The following is a 17,327-nucleotide window of genomic DNA, read 5'->3' on the forward strand; positions in this document are numbered from 1 at the left end:
CAAATGCGGTTGTAAACAATCTCAGCCGAGGAAGAGGGGTTTTATCTAGCGAAACGATCGGTTACTTTCATAAAAATAGTACAATTTCTATACTTTTTAATGTAACGCTCGTCTTGTCGTATGCTGCCTGAACTCTGTTTTTTACGGTTCATGACAGTTAGGGTATGTTGAAAAACTTCCATCTCATGTTCTCCCTCAACTTCAAAATCATCCTATATTGCTGTTTTACCTTTTTTGTTAAGGGTGTTTGATCTTCTTTGCATATTCACTTTGAAGGTTGGTAGGGGTGGGAGTCGATTCCAAAAAGAATCGATTCTGAGGCATTGGGAATTGAGTCGATTCCAAAGGTTGGAATCGATCCCATCAAGCGGAATCGACTCCCCATTCATAGCTGTTTTCAGTTCAACAAAGCTTATCTATGGGTGCCTCTCAAACGAAAGGCTGCATATCTCGGCTGCTGTCATCAAACATCGCTGAACATCGATTCACGAAAATAGACTGAAAGAAAAGAGTCGGTACTGAGCTCGTTTAAATTTGAGGATGCAGCCTTGCTCTCTGATTCATCTGATTCATTTCCACAAAAGGTTCTTTCGGATAGATGATTTTAATGTAGGCGTTCAAAAACAATTCAGAAGTTATTTTGCGGTGAAACGGCCTTATATGGTCCACAGTTTTGAGCGCTGCACGACAGAAAAGATCATGACGTGATCAAGGGTCTTGATCTTAATTCCATCTTAAATAAAATGCTCTTTTTTAAACCTTTCTATCAGCCAATGTTAATTCTGAAAGAAAATGCTGAGAGATTAGTGGCCGAGAGCGAACCTGAATATTTTTTCCTACGAAATAATAAAACAACAAAGTCAATCTACTTTATCAATCTACTAGTTTATCTTTTTAAGAATTTTGTTCTTATAATTGAGAATTTTTCTTCATTTTCTTTATTATATGACCTACAGAAGTCCTGACATTTTTGGCTTTGTCATTTGACTCAGTGAATTTAATTACATTTTTAATGTATTTTTGATTTAATTAAAAAAGATAAGACATTTGATTAGGTCACTGACCCAACTATGGCCAATTCCAGGTCGTAACCCACCTAATCAATATGAATTTCATCACTTATTTTTGTTATTAACTGAAGTTTTTACATTGCTCAATATTTAATCCAGTATCTTATCAAGTAAAAAGTTCCTTGCAATTTTGGGTTCCAACCTGTCTTTGGATCAATATTCACATTAAAATCTTAATATAATCGTTGTCCTCATCCAGTAGGTTGGACGATCTGGATATTACAAATGAAAAACTCTTCAAAATGTGGAACTGATTTCACACAATTGCATCATTCAAGTACCATGCTGACATCACTGTCAACTTTGACAATGGAAATAGACAGATGATCTTAAATACAAAAGAAAATGCATTCATCTAAATCCATACAGGCAAAGGCTGCATATCACCTTTGCACATAAATATTAAGGAGCAATTAATGATTTGTAAAAGCAGTATGGAACTGTTACAGGAAAGTCAGTTTTTATTTGCAAGTTTAGAGTCTGTCAGTTTATTTCTAATAATCTTTTTCTGGTCACTGTGAAGGTACGCCTTGTGGTTGCAAATGCAGACACGTCTGCCATTTTAGTACACATCCAGCATTTCAATGTAAGATTAAAGCAAGTTTATGAGTTTCCACATCTTGTGGAACCAGACAGACGACCCTCACAGGAGGATATCGTACAGTACGTTCAATTTAGATGGTGTGGATCGAGAGCACAAAACCTCACAGAATTTGTACTTTCTCAGGCAATTACTTTAAAGTGCTAAACTAACAACACCTGAGGGTAAATACATTCTCATGGATCCCCCATTATGTGAGGAAAAAACTTTTGAAGTGACAGCAGGGACTGTCTAGCATGCACAAACAAACACCACAAGCTCATGTTAAAAATATCCTTCTTTTTCAACATCAGAAAGTGCATATGTTTTATATAAAATGCCTGTGTGAAACAATACCAGTACTTTCATTCATAAAAGGATTCACCCAGTCATTTAATGACTGACTTTTTTTCTGAGGAGCAAGGGTAAATTTTGAAGAACCATAAAATTATGATCAAATCAGTCCACACCACACTATAATCTAAAGCTTTCCGAAGACACACAATAATTTTGACTGAAATTTAAATTGTTATTCAATTAAATTAGTCATATTCATTAGAAAATTCATAAGAGAAAAGTAGTGATGCCTGATGCTTGAACAAATTGTTCTTTTTAGTCAATTAATCAGCTCATCCAGTTCACAAAGCCAGTCTGAATGATTAGTTTACTAGTTTAACCCACTAAGGCAATGATCCAGTTGCAGCATTTAACAGCCCACTGGAGGGAAAGATTATGAGTGCATAACTTAAAATTTGTTTGTTCCTCACATAAATCTGTTGAATGACTTCAAATGACTTGTATTATATTCTACAAGTGATGTAGATCACTATTATTATAATTTTATGGTGCTTTTGTGTATTTTTAAAAGCCTGAAAACTAAAATACACTCTTAATAATAAAGGTTCCAAGTTTTTGCAGTGATACCATAGAAGAACCATTTTTGGTTCCCCAACAAACAGTTCCGTAAAGAACCATTTTTAAAGAACAATTTAAAAATCTGAAGAACCTTTTTCGACTATAAAGAACCTTTTCTGCATGTTCAAGGTTCTTCATAGAACCATTGATGCCAATAAAGAACCTTTATTTTTGAGAGTGTAAATGCTTGGTGAGAAAGTCATATGACTTTGGAACAACATGACAAAGAGTAAATAGCAAAATTGTAATTTCTGGGTGAACTATGCCTTTAAGATTTCTTTTCATATCTTAGTGAATGTTTCTGAAACCCATTTTTAATGTTTGGCAGTTTGTTGGAATATTAACATTTTGTTCCTCACCTAAACCTGTTGAATGATTCAGATGACTTGGATTATATTCTACAAGTGATGTGGATCACTGTTCTTATAATTTTAAGGTGCTTTTGTGTCTTTTTCAAAACTTGAAAGCTTCAGTAATTGCTTGGTTAGAAAGTCATATGAGTTTGGAACAACATGACAGTGAGTAAATAGCAAAATTGTAATTTCTGGGTAAAATATGCCTTTAAGATATTTTTTTCATATCTTAGTGAATGAATCTGAAACCCATTTTTAATGTTTGGCAGTTTGTTGGAATATTAACATTTTGTTCCTCACATAAATCTGTTGAATGACTTGAATTATATTCTAAAAGTGTTGTGGATCATTATTATTATAATTTTCAAGTACTTTCGTGTCTTTTTTAAAACTTGAAAGCTTTAGTAATTGCTTGGTGAGAAAGTCTTATGAGTTTGGAAAAACATGACAATGAGTAAATAGCAAAATTGTAATTTTTGGGAGAACTGTGCCTTTATGATTTTTTTTTTTTTCATGTCTTAGTGAATGAATCTGAAACCCATTTTTAATGGTTGGCAGTATGTTGGAATATTAACATTTTGTGCCTCACATAAAACTGTTGAATGACTTCAGATGACTTAGATTATAGTCTACAAGTGATGTGAATCACTATTATTATAATTTTAAGGTGCATTTGTGTCCTTTTTAAAACTTGAAAGCTTCAGTAATTGCTTGGTGAGAAAGTCATGAGTTTACGGTGAGTAAATAGCTATATTTTGATTTTTGGGTGAGCTATGCCTTAAATTTTTTTTTTTTTTTGTCATATCTTAGTAAATAATTCTGAAACCCATTTTTATTGGTTTGCAATATGTCTGAATATTAACATTTTGCCCTGGCAGATATTTGAACTGTAATAAGGTACTACACAAAGGATCCTTTTTACTGGCAGATGTAGATAAATGTTTCAAATATGTGGATACAAGACCTTTTTTTTGTAAAATGTTATACTGTATATTTTCATATAGACAGATAATCTCTCATGGGGCTGCATCAAACACTAAAGTTCTATGAAGTATTTTGCCTCAAGCATCTTGAAGATATAAAAATGGCTTTGTGTATAATTAGGTCAGATCTATTCATCTACAAATGCATTTCGTTTCAGCTCCAAAACATTATCGTCGCACAACATTTATGCTGATGTGTGGAGTTAAATGCATTATATACAATTGTATAGCTTATCTGAAGATGCTCTTTTGCATTTCACCATTATAGATTTGAAAGCTTTAATGATCTGCATGTATTCTGTAATATTTTTAGCTGTTTCATAGTGACTTTGAAATATATTTAAATTTTCAGCCACTTTTCATGGTTAATTTTTTTTTTTAGAGGGGCGGGATTAGCAAGATTTGCTCCAGCTGTTTTTCAGAGTGCCGGAAATGAGCAATTGAGTGTGCTCTTGTGAAGCTTTATGGAGACGCTTCACCCTTGGTCAGATCTGATTGGTGTGGAGAGCCCTCACTGTATATAACAACACCTGCGCATCTCATGTCTGCATGCATGCCATATACTATGAAGTGTGACAAATACCAGGTGTGCCTTCTTGTTGTGGAGACAAGAATAGCAATAAAAATGTATTCCAAACTCTTGTGCATCATATCTGTACTGTGTTCTTACACATGCTGATTACTTAAAAAGACAAAAAACTTTTAATGTTCCTAAGTTCATATTCTAAACAACTCTTTGTCTTACAGGGCCCTAACAAATGGGTATAATCACATTCACATCTCATTGAATAAGGTTCCAGAAGGTTTGTCACCCATTCAGCCATCTGTTAATGCTGGCCAAAGGCCCAACACAAGGGCACAACCAGTATGGCCAGGTTGGCTCATGACCGAGGTGTGAAAATTAGCATAAAACAGGAGAAACGTTTATACAACAAGAAACAGCTCCATCATACTGCATACACACATAAACAACACAATATGCGTCTCATCTTAATATTATTTGTTCTTGATTTTGTAAATTAAGTACCCCTTTTAGTTAATTTAAGAAAAATTGTGATTAAACCTTTATTAAGAAAGTTTTACATTTCAGATTGTGTCGTCATGAACCATATGCGACATGTTTATTGTTTCCCAAGTTAATGAAATGTTAGTAGCTGTGCTAATGAAAAGCTGCTTAGACATTAAGTCGTATACGTATAATGTTTGTCTATAAGTGGAGGGGTGAGCTACTGATGGATGATTGTTTGTTGTGGCTGAGGAAACTGATGAATCTTTCAGTGGTTTGATAGAGTCAGTGCTAATATTCTTCCCACAGCCATCAGCAAATCTAGTGCAATCCATATTTTTTCGGAGGAAATAACACTGTAAACAATGCAAGAAATTGCTGACTGAGAAGGAGATATGAGAAACCTGAACTCATAGAAACTCTTAGGTTCAGTGAGATGCGTGGGAAAGCCTTTTACTGTCAGTACATAAAGTATTTGACTGGCACTTCAGCATATTGGTGAATATTTTAGGTTTAATTGAGCAAGAGTGCTGTTGTGGTATTCACAAGTGTGTTGTATAAAAGTAATTCACAAATGTAATATTGCTTCATAAAGGAGTTCTATAAACAATGTTGAGTAAATTTCATTTTAGACCCAATATTGTGTTACTTTGTCTGTCTACTTTTGTTCTGTCAGCGAAAATTGTTCCAGACAAAGCTGAATTAACCATTGTGCATTTCTGAGGAACAATACAGAAGCTGTTTTGTTTTTGAATCATTGTTTTTTAAACTAATTTATTGATTGAATGAGCTGAATTACCCATTGTGCATTTCTGAGGAACATAAAGTAGCTGTTTTGTTCTAGTTTGAATCACTGTTTTTGAACAAATTGGTTAAGTGAATGATTCAGTGACTTATAAAAACTTGTTTTGTTCCTAAATGAATCTGTGTGAATCAAGAACTGAATTAAATGTGCATTTCTGAGGAACATACAGTAGTTGTTTTGTTCTTTTTTTAATCTGTTTTTAAACAAATTAGTCAAGTGGTTCGCACTACAGAGTGGCATTTCAGTCTATTGGTGAATATTTTAGGTTTAACTGAACAAAATCGCTGTTGTAATATTCACAAGTGTGTTGTATAAAAGTAATTCACAAATGTAATATTGCTTTATAAAGGAGTTCTATAAACAATATTGAGTAAATTTCATTTTAGACCCAATATTGTGTTACTTTGTCTGTCTACTTTTGTTCTGTCAGTGAAAATTGTTCCAGGCGAAGCTGAATTAACCATTGTGCATTTCTGAGGAACAATACAGAAGCTGTTTTGTTTTTGAATCATTGTTTTTTAAACTAATTTATTGATTGAATGAGCTGAATTACCCATTGTGCATTTCTGAGGAACATAAAGTAGCTGTTTTGTTCTAGTTTGAATCACTGTTTTTGAACAAATTGGTTAAGTGAATGATTCAGTGACTTATAAAAACTTTTTTGTTCCTAAATGAATCTGTGTGAATCAAGAACTGAATTAAATGTGCATTTCTGAGGAACATACAGTAGTTGTTTTGTTCTTTTTTTAATCTGTTTTTAAACAAATTAGTCAAGTGGTTCGCACTACAGAGTGGCATTTCAGTCTATTGGTGAATATTTTAGGTTTAACTGAACAAAATCGCTGTTGTAATATTCACAAGTGTGTTGTATAAAAGTAATTCACAAATGTAATATTGCTTTATAAAGGAGTTCTATAAACAATATTGAGTAAATTTCATTTTAGACCCAATATTGTGTTACTTTGTCTGTCTACTTTTGTTCTGTCAGTGAAAATTGTTCCAGGTGAAGCTGAATTAACCACTGTGCATTTCTGAGGAACAATACAGAAAGCTGTTTTGTTTTTGAATCATTGTTTTTTAAACTAATGTATTGATTGAATGAGCTGAATTACCCATTGTGCATTTCTGAGGAACATAAAGTAGCTGTTTTGTTCTAGTTTGAATCATTGTTTTTGAACAAATTGGTTAAGTGAATGATTCAGTGACTTATAAAAACTTTTGTTCCTAAATGAATCTGTGTGAATCAAGAACTGAATTAAGTGTGCATTTCTGAGGAACATACAGTAGTTGTTTTGTTCTTTTTTGAATCTGTTTTTAAACAAATTAGTCAAGTGGTTCGCACTACAGAGTGGCATTTCAGTCTATTGGTGAATATTTTAGGTTTAACTGAACAAAATCGCTGTTGTAATATTCACAAATGTGTTGTATAAAAGTAATTCACAAATGTAATATTGCTTTATAAAGGAGTTCTATAAACAATATTGAGTAAATTTCATTTTAGACCCAATATTGTGTTACTTTGTCTGTCTACTTTTGTTCTGTCAGTGAAAATTGTTCCAGGCGAAGCTGAATTAACCACTGTGCATTTCTGAGGAACAATACAGAAAGCTGTTTTGTTTTTGAATCATTGTTTTTTAAACTAATGTATTGATTGAATGAGCTGAATTACCTTGTGCATTTCTGAGGAACATAAAGTAGCTGTTTTGTTCTAGTTTGAATCATTGTTTTTGAACAGAGTGGTTAAGTGAATGATTTAGTGACTCACCTATACAAACTTGCTTTGTTCCTAAACGAATCAGTGTTTTTGAATGAATCATTTGAGTTAAAGAGCTGTGCATTTCTGAAGAACATACAGTAGTTGTTGTTGTTTTTTTGAACAAATAAGTCAAGTGGTTCACACTACAGAGTGCCATTTCAGTCTATTGGTGAATATTTTAGGTTTAATTGAGCAAAAGTGCTGTTGTGATATTCACAAATGTGTTGTATAAAAGTAATTCACAAATGTAATATTGCTTTATAAAGGAGTTCTATAAACAATATTGAGTAAATTTCATTTTAGACACAATATTGCATTACTTTGTCTACTTTTGTTCTGTCAGTGAAAATAGTTTTTGAACAAATTGGTTAAGTGAATGATTCAATGACTTATATAAACTTTGGTTCCTAAATGAATCTGTGTGAATCAAGAGCTGAATTAAATGTTGTGCATTTCCGAGGAACATACAGTAGTTGTTTTGTTCTTTTTTGAATTTGTTTTTAAACAAATTAGTCAAGTGGTTCACACTACGGAGTGGCATTTCAGTCTATTGGTGAATATTTTAGGTTTAATTAAGCAAGTGTGCTGTTGTGATATTCACAAGTGTGTTGTATAAAAGTAATTCACAAATGTAATGCAGGAGTTCAATAAACAATATTGAGTAAATTCAAAGATTATTATTATTTAGACACAATATCATGGTACTTTGTGATCTATCAGAGAAAATAGTGAGTGTTTTGACAACATGATAAAAAACGATAATTTCCAGACACAGCATTATAAAAACATTTACTTACAGTTTATGATGCAGCTGCAGTCAGATCTAGTACCGCTTCATCAAATGTTTCTTTGAGAACTCTCCATGACACTGTGCCTTATTTACAAAACAAAACGAATCAGTGTTTGAACGAACTGGTTGAATGAAAGAGCTGAATTAATTGTTTCTGAGGAACATACAGTAGTTGTTTTTTTTTTTTTTTATATATATATATATGTTTTACAACAAATTAGTCAAGTGGTACTCACTGCAGTCAAATGACATCCAGCTCCACTTCTCTGGATGTTCGATGGGTTGGGGGGAAAGAGTTGTGAGTAGGTTTAGGGTGTGGTTGGATATTTTAGCTCCACCCATTAGGCACAAATTACATTTGCTAGACGTACTGTAAGGTCTACCCATTTGCTCTGCAGTGAGCAGCCTCTCAAATTAGTTGAGTGAATAATTCAGTGCTCGTATAGAAAAACTTGTTTTGCTCCTGAATGAATCTGTGGGTTTGAATGTATCAGCTGAATGAGTGATTCAGTGATTTGCTCATATCGGTCACTTGTGTAACCTGCAGAAACAGTTACTGAACAACAGCAGTCTTTTTGTTTATTTGAAGCCATTTGAAGTTGATGCTTTTTGGCAGCTTTATTAGGCTCAATCACTTGTATAACAAATTAAATTACTTATCAGTCATAAATAGGCTTGTTCTTCACCAAAAGCAATTATAAAACTTTTATCGCCCACAGGGAAACTTCTGGATTTGAAGACACAGCACTGCTTGTGGTTCATCCCAAAGTCCTTAAAATAAACTTAAGAATAAACAAACAAAAAAATGAGCTCCATAAAATTGTTACTGTTGGCTGCATTTAGATATGTAGAAGTCTACAGTATGTGTATACCTGTATAGCTGAAATGATCTTCTGCTGTTTTGTGTTCTCTTATATCCATGTTCCATTATTAGATCTTTCCACATCTTACACTGAGATAGCATCCTGTCTGGCTCGCCTGAATAGGAAGATATATCATGCTGATGAGTATATTTGTGCATCTGCACTTGTGTGTGTGTGCGTGTGTGTACCTGAGTATCTTTGCAGTTTGCTTGATGCCTGCCATTCTAATTGTTTTCTCAGATAAGCAGCATCTCTCAGTGGGATGAAACGTTATTGTCCCCGAGTGTGGAGCGAAGCTCGCCTGTTCTCAGTTGAAGTGTGCGCTGTTTGTGTACTTGCTGTTCTCTCATAATGAGAAACACCATAACATCAATTTAGTGTAATTATTGATATACCTCCTGTGTCATACAGCATGATAAGGCTGGCTAGCTGGGTTTTTGGATGTACTTTGTTCTGTGCTGGTTGCTATGGTTAACAGATGCTCGTAGCCCACATCCAGTGGTTTGGCATAAAATCTTGTAAGTAACAAGAATAGAATCCGTCGCTCTTTAGAGCCCGACTGATTTACAAGCTAAGTAATTTTCACAGGCTTTGAAAGTGAAATATTAAAATTCTTGCAGATGCATGCACTCATTGTCTTTTTTGCTAAAATTAAAAGAGGACTTATCTGATGTTTTGATGAATATGCATGACCTAATTTGTTAACTGCCTAGGTTCTAAACAAAAAAAGAGTTTGAAATCTAGTTTGCGCTCCAACTTTGTCTCGGGTGATCGTTCTTAGTGTTTGGACAAGTGTAAAGTGCTGAGTATTGTTTGGGGTCTATCTCAGACAATCACGCTAGTGAATTCCAGAGCATAAACAATGCACCCAGCACTCCCTCCCACTCACTCCTCCATACCGCCACCCCCTCTCCACCTATCTACAGTTGTTGCCGTGGAAACATACAAAGAGATTTGTAAGCAGGCGGCTCAAGTTCTGTTGCCATGGCAACGGCTGGGTTTCATCAAGGCTTTGGGGGTCTAGTTCTCGCAGTTCTTCCGAAATTTGTCAAAGTGACCACCGCCAGACTGCCGATTTCACATTAAACCTGCAGTATAAGCAGTAAATTACTCCTGATTGCGCGGAGGAAATATTCCTTGCCGAGCGGGGGCTTATTAAAAGGCGCTTGTGGCGTCTTATGTGACCCAGCTTCTCTTTCTGGATATGCTGTGCAAAACTCATAAATTATCGCTGATGAGAAAATTCCTCTTGCTCTGAACATTCATTATGGGTATAAAATGAGAACGGGCTTTATGAAAACCTAATTGTTGGATCTAAAGGCATTAAAATGGCCCGTGTGAGCTTCATTTCCGCCGAGCGCTCACCTGTCATAATTTCATCATAACATTATTCAGGAGCGCAAATGAAGCTAAAGAAAACCCGACAGTAACAAAAAGGTATTATTAGAATTTCCAAAACTGCCACTCAGGTCTTAATTACTGAGGCAGACTAAAAGACCGCTATGAATATTATTAAAGCTCAAGTCCCTCCTGTGATGACCCGTCTTACGGCCGTCATGGTTTATGTATCAATCTGAATCTCCATGTTCTGAGCTTCTTTAGGAATACGGTGAAAGGAGCCGTTCACACAGGAAGCTTTTCAAAAAAACAAAAAAAAACCTAGGTAGACAGAATGAGGCGAATGAAAGAGAACGCTGGAGTCTCCGGATTTGATTGTCTGTTTTTAAAAGAAAATCTTAAAAACTAGTGATGAGAATTCTGACTCATTTCCGTTAATTCATTCAGCAGTTATTTTGCATCATCTCATGGTTCCTGACATCCTGGCATGCCGTATGTGCTCTTTATTTCATGGTCTGTCTGAATACTGGATTCTGATTGGCTGGCAGGTGTGCAGTAAAACCGTTTAATGCACAGGTAGTTCCAAGTCAGTTTAATCACTGTTCTATATTAATGCACTGCTTTAATTGATGCACGCTAAAGCCGGGCTCACACTACAAGATTTTTAGCCCAATTTTGCCCCCTGAGAATCGGAACAAAAATCTGGTCGAGTAACTCGATCGGTCCCGATGTTTGGCACTGATTGTCTGGCAATGTGAGACGTTCACAGATCGAATCTTGCACCTCCCGATCTGCTCTCACACAAATGGGAGCCGCCCCCGATCATATCAAACATGTTAATTTTAAATCGGGATGATCATGGCTATGATTACGTCAGTACTTTCACAACAGCCAGCGTGCGACCGCAAAACAGCTGCTGTATGGTCCATTGGATAGTGGAGATGGAGGAAACTGCTTCTTATGTTTTTGTCTGTATAATATGTTGAAAACATACCACAACCGCATGGAGTAAGGAAAGCTCTGGAGTGAAAAACCAGCATATGCTGGTACACTCTAAAAAATAAAAAACACAATTTGTTGAGTCAGCTTAAAATAATTTGTTACCCTGGTTACAAATTATTTTAAGTTGACTCAACAAATTGTTTTTTACAGTGTAGGTAGGTTTTGATGCTGGGATGCTGGTTAGGTATGTTTTGCTGGTTCTTCCTTTGCTGGTTTATGCAGGTCCTTGAGCAGCAACATGACCAGCATAAACCAGCAAAGGACCATCTTAAACCATCTTAAATCCAGCCTCTCAAATTAGTGCGGCATGATTCATCACTTCACTGTCGTACCAAGAGTACCAGGGTGGGTGAGTGTATAAAGCTGCTAGCACGCTAACTAATATCTTGTAGTGTGTGATGCGCCATGATTTTCAAATCTTGTACATGTTTAAGATTTCAGGGAAGATAATCTGCAAAGATTCTCCTTATGTGTGCTGCAACCAGATTTCATAATCGGTTAGGATTTTAAAAATCCTGTAGTGTGAGCCCGGCTTAACTAACACACATCACTCGCACACAAACGCACACACACACACAAAGAGGTCAAAGATCGCAGATTGCACTGTGCACTCACATAAACTTCTTGTCAATGCTTCCTGCGATTTTTATTAATAAAATAACCTAGATACTAGATCGCTACATTATATTCTCAAGCAACAAGGTGGTAAAATCACTGTTTTTGCATTAATTAGTTGTTTGTAGAGAGAGACGTGTAGATGCAGCATCTCTCTCTCTCTCTCTCTCTCGATAACTAATTGAATAAATAAATGCTATAATTCACTGAAATAAATGTGATCTTACCTCACAATTTAATCTCTGTGTCTGATCTGAAGCGGGCAATGCTAGAACTAATGTGCCGTAACTGCCAAAAATAACTGTCATTTTTACCCATTTGGGCAAATATTGCACTGCAAATAGCAATACTAGTTTTAACTTGTCTATAACTTGGCAAATGACCATGGAATCAGCAGGAAAATCAACAGCTTGCCGTGCATTAAAAGGTTTTAAATGCACTCCGCTTCGAGCCAGGTGGTTCTTTGCCCCCGCGTCGTGCATAAAATCCTTTAATGCACGGCAAACCATTGATTATCCCACTTATTCCATGGTCATTTGCCAAGTCATAGACAAGTTAAATTTAGTATTTCTCTTTGCAGCGCAATATTTGACCGAATGGGCAAAAATGACAGTTATTTTCGGCAGTTCCGGCAAGTTAGTTCTAGCATGCAGACTGTTGATTATCCCTTACATAATGTTCAGAACCATATGTTGCTGTTTACTGAAATTTCATGTGGTAACACTTTAGTATAGGGACCAATTCTCACTATTAACTAGTTGCTTATTAGCATGCATATTGCTAGCATATTGGCTGTTTACTAGTGTCAGGACTCCTTAGCTGATCAGCCTGGCTTTGTATGTCTTTTTTGTGTTTATGCTTGTGTTTGTGTTTATTGGCTTTTGTTTTGTTTGCCATTTGTTCCTTTGTTTGTCATGTCTTGGCCCCGCCCCCTTGTTTCATTTTAATCTATTTGCCTCACCTGTTATTGCTCATTATCCTGCTCATTGATTGCTCTACTTATTACTTTTGTGTGTGTTGTTCTGTGCCAGATTGTTGTTTGCTCTGGAGGACTCAGCATTAAGTTGTTTTTTTCTCTTGCCAGTTTGTCAAGTTTTTTTTTTTTTTTTTTCCTGTTGGCTCCAGGATTCTCTACCTGTCCTGTCCTCCTTCTCTGTCAACCCCTTGCCAGGCTTCATCTATCCGATTTGTGCTCCTGGCTAGCCTGGGATACTGAGGTTTTGTCTTCAGGCCTGGATCTTTTGGATTTGTCATCTGAATCTCCCTCCTATCTGACTCTGGCCTTCAAAGCCTGTACACCTGTTTGTTCCTGGAGATTTCATCCGGTAACCTCTGCCACTGTGTGGATTCCAATGGCCTGGTCTGCTTCCCTCATTTTCTGGTACGGACTGACCAACTGGTTTTGAACTCTTCCTGTGACTTCAGCAGCAGTCTGCACCTATGTGGTTTTGCCTCTAAGATTCTCCTGCCATTTTGTGATTTGTGAGAACTTTTTTTTTTTTTTTTTTTGACTATTTTGGGTTGTTTTTTGCTGAGTTTGCTTTTTTCAGATAAACTCATAACCTTCACCTGCAAGGATATGTTGAATAATATTAATTTGTTGCTTTGCCTGTTTCTGATATGCATGATGCCTGCTGTCATTTAAAGGTCTTTTGGTACAGCAATGCTATTCTGATACTCTTGATTGTTTCAAACAAAAGAACCAATCCACATCAACGCTGAAAACTTGTTGATTTAATTGAAAACATTTGGAAAACTAATCAAATGTAATCAGTTGCATTACTTTAATGAAGTAATTGAAATAGGTACACTATTTGTTACATTTTAAATAGGGTGACTAGTAATCTGTAGCCTATTACACTTCCAGAGTAACCTTCCCAACAATGAACTTAACTATCATATGAACTATTAATAAGGAGTAATTAGGAGTTTGAGGTAAAAGTCATAATTATTAGTTAATAATGACAGCTGGACCTTAAAGGGGTCATCGGATACAAAACTCACTTTTACATATTGTTTGAACATAAATGTGTGTTGGCAGTGTGTACACAACCACCCTATAATGATACAATTTTTTATTTATTTTTTTTATCTTTATAAGTAATATCTGTCACATATCGTGCGAGGAAGGGGTGAATGAAGACGAAGGTCAAAGATAAAGTCTTTATTATAATCCACAGGTAAATCCAAAAACGGGTAAATCCACAGCAGGAGGGTAAAACCACACATACATAGACGTTCACATTGACGAGACTGGACGACAAACACTGAACTCAATACAACTTATAAAGACAGGTGATAAAAATGAACATAGTTAAGGTACAGGTGATACAAGGTTAACTAATGATGATGAAACGAGGACAGGAAACAGAAACAACCAAATATGGGCACAAGAGGGAGAAACCAACATAAACAGTCCACAGGGGTGTGACAATATCTGCTTTTTCAAATCGAGCCATTCTCAGCTTGTTGTCAGTGTGACGTAACCCCAACCAAGGCCACTCCTATGATAGCTGACTGACACAACCTTCTTACCTTAGACCCAACCTGAGATGCAGAGGAATAATGTTACTTTCGTTTTAGAAGGAAATGCGTCCGGTGATCTACATCAGTGGTTCTCAATCCTGGTCCTGGGGGCCCCCTGCTCTGCACATTTTGCATGTCTCCCTTATTTAACACACCTGATTGAGATCATCAGCTCATTAGTTCAGTTCATGGATCTCTCTCCTAATGAGTTGATGATCTCAATCAGGTGTGTAAAATAAGGGAGACATGCAAAATGTGCAGAGCAGGGGGCCCCCAGGACCAGGATTGAGAACCACTGATCTACATACATGCGTCTATGCTCGCGTGAATCATTCGTGATCCAGTTTCACCTACAGAAGAAGTAAGTATAAGGCTTTTTTATGCATCTTTGCAAATCGCCTTTCTTAATAATGTGCTAGCTCATTAGCATTTAAAGGAACATGCAACAGAATGGCTCAGTCTAAAAAAGGGCTGATTTTGACAAGGGAAAAATGGCGTTGTTTTACACTACCACTGAAAAATTTTAACCAAAGTATGTTATAGACTTTTCATTAAGACCCTAAAGAATCATATCAACTTGTGGGAAATGGGCATCCAATGACCCCTTTAAAATAAAGTGTGATCTTTCACATGTCCTAGTTAGGTTTGTTGCAGTCATGATTCAGCTCATAAAAAGCCATCTAAAATCGTAGTATAATATAAATTAATTGTAGTTTCATCATCATTTATCATTTATTTAAGGTATTCACATTTAAAGCTGCACTCAAAAACATTTTTGAGCAAGTACACAACCAGCCAGTGTTTAAAACTATCTCCTTACTTTAGCCTGATTCACAACCGTGAGCTTGTAATAATGTTTTCTAATTTGAGGGGTACTGGTAGGAATTTGAGGGAAATTCAAGCATGTCGCCGCGTCATTACGTCATGTCCTAAAGAAGGTGTCCTGGCTAGTAGGCTATATGGCATGTGAGGATGCTGCAGGTGCCAGATCGTTTATAGCCTTTTCTCACAGCAGCTGGAATAATTAAATTTTGATGGTGGATTGCAATCCAGAAAGGTTTATGTGTTTATGAAACATATGTGACTGAAATTAAATAATATTTAATCACCACTGGTAGCGTGATTTATTATAATGTTTATTTCCTCAGTTGATCAGAACAAAAGTAGCAGCCATGTTACTTACTTGTTCAGATGACAATATCCGGTGAAAAACCTTATTTGGGGCATATATTCCAAGATGTAGGCTAGCATCTGTGATTCAGAAATACATCCACACCAGTGCAGTGACTAACAACCACACATACTGTACACCTCAAAACATTAGATCTGGGATAGGCATTTGATTCATCCACGCTGGGGCCATGCCATTGCACAACCCATGTAATATAGATAATTCTGCAAATAACTGCAAGTCTTATTTTTTTATCACATTTAGTACATGTTCTTAAAATATTAGAATCATACAAAAAAAGTATGATTTTTGACCCAGATTGATTCAGTTCATAAATACATAAATAGTTCAAAACGGTTCTGTGATCCGGTGAATAGATTCATGATACAAATTATCATGACAGTGCCAAGTGCAGTATCAAGTGCAGATGGAAACAGTGTCTTTTTCACAAATGAATCATTCTTTTAACTTAAATCTTTCCAAGGACCCTGTTCACCTACATTCTTAATAGTTCTCCAATGCAATGCATCATATATGAATTGTCTCTCAGAAGCCATTCAGTCTGACAGCCATAGTTGCAGCCCTAAGGCTGAAGGTGTGATGAAAATGCTCTCAAAATCCAAGGATCTGAGCTCATCTCATTGGTGAGCATTGGTAAGGCTTGGTGAGGAGTCTCTTGTACACCCTGCGCTCGTTTGTTCTCTCACAGATAAAGAGAAGCAGTGCTCTGAAGGTTTTTTATGTTCCACATGACCAGTCCCAGGATCAGTCATTTGTCTCAGACAGGAAGTTAGTGTTACAGAAGCGAACACTCAGGGGGAAACCATTGGGAGATAAAAGTCAACCTCGTACATACATATTCATGTCAGTTGTGGATAAGGGTTGAGAAATTGAATCTCATAGCAGTGACTCACCATGTGACAGGCACTAGATCTGCAGACTCAATGTGTTCATAGGGCTTTCAGTAATCATGCCCCTAGACCAAGCAGCGGACTGGTGGGTGCAATGGCCTGTCATCTCCATGAACCAGAAAAGCTACAACATAGATGAGCAGAATAACTCACTCAGGCTTGAATATATAGAATAAACCGCAGCAATGCACATATCAGCCTCCGCAGAAATACCCATAAGAGATCAATGACAGATTGCATCAGTGATTGTTTTGTGCACGTCATTGTGTTCTGGTTTAACCAGTATGAATGAAAAGCTAATGATGCAATTAAGCCAGAGATGTTCTGGTCTCTTTGGTTGATGTTTCAGCAGGCTCTCACGAGGATAACACCATTGCCAAAAAGACAAAGCATGTAATTAAAGCTTGGAAAATCCAGTACCTTTACCAGTTAATTGGTAACACCTGTGTCCTTAACTGCCAAGACTTTTTAAAGGGACAGTTCTCAAGAAGATTTTTTTTTGTACAATTAATGTTAGTGGGTGTCATCTGTCTGTCTGTGTATCTGTCATCCATCTATCTACTATTTATTTATCTGTATTAGTATTACTGCGAACTCAGAATTGTGAGACAAAAAGTTAGAATTGTGAGATTTTTATTTTTTT

Source organism: Labeo rohita, chromosome 12, assembly GCF_022985175.1.
Source record: "Labeo rohita strain BAU-BD-2019 chromosome 12, IGBB_LRoh.1.0, whole genome shotgun sequence".
NCBI classification, from domain to species: domain Eukaryota; kingdom Metazoa; phylum Chordata; class Actinopteri; order Cypriniformes; family Cyprinidae; genus Labeo; species Labeo rohita.